We start from the raw sequence: 514 nt of genomic DNA, 5'->3' as shown, positions 1-514 counted from the left end.
CACCCCCACTTACCCTTTTCACCTACAATACATCATCCTGTCACTTCTATTTTCTTCATCTTCCTTTTATCTCTGTTTTACATCTCATTATCTCCCACTCCGTCTCGGAATCCCATTATAAAACACTTAAATTGTTTACTTATTAAGATAACGAACCCACCCCCAAGAAAAAAAAATGGAATAAGTAAGTAAAACATAACAAGAAAGGAATAAAGAAAAAAAAAATAGAATAACAAAGAAATAAATAAGAACTTAAAAGAGAGAGAAAAAAGTAAAAATAAATAAATTAAAATGAAAACGAATTAATATAATAACGAAAGAAAAGATTTTTTTTTCCCCAATTTCATTTTATTCATCTCCTTAATTCGCTCACGATGAAGGCAACGACCCTGATTAAAAGGAGTTAAACCACCTTATTTGATGATTCTGTCGATCGGCAGCTTTGCGAGCGATCGGGCCTGTTGTGTGCTGAGCCTAAAGGTGAACTTCTTTATTTGTTCGCTTTCGGGAGATA

General features: G+C 33.1%; 1 protein-coding gene across 1 annotated transcript in view; it reads left to right on the top strand.

Moving 5' to 3' along the window:
* LOC119585724 (ubiquitin carboxyl-terminal hydrolase Usp2-like) overlaps positions 1 to 514 on the top strand; it is a gene marked incomplete in the record, with an annotated part of 125,661 nt that overhangs the window by 62,657 nt on the left and 62,490 nt on the right.

This window comes from Penaeus monodon, chromosome 20, assembly GCF_015228065.2.
Source record: "Penaeus monodon isolate SGIC_2016 chromosome 20, NSTDA_Pmon_1, whole genome shotgun sequence".
NCBI classification, from domain to species: Eukaryota; Metazoa; Arthropoda; class Malacostraca; order Decapoda; family Penaeidae; genus Penaeus; species Penaeus monodon.
The sequence above is the reverse complement of the archived record's forward strand: the minus strand, read 5'-3'. Positions and strand labels throughout refer to the sequence as shown.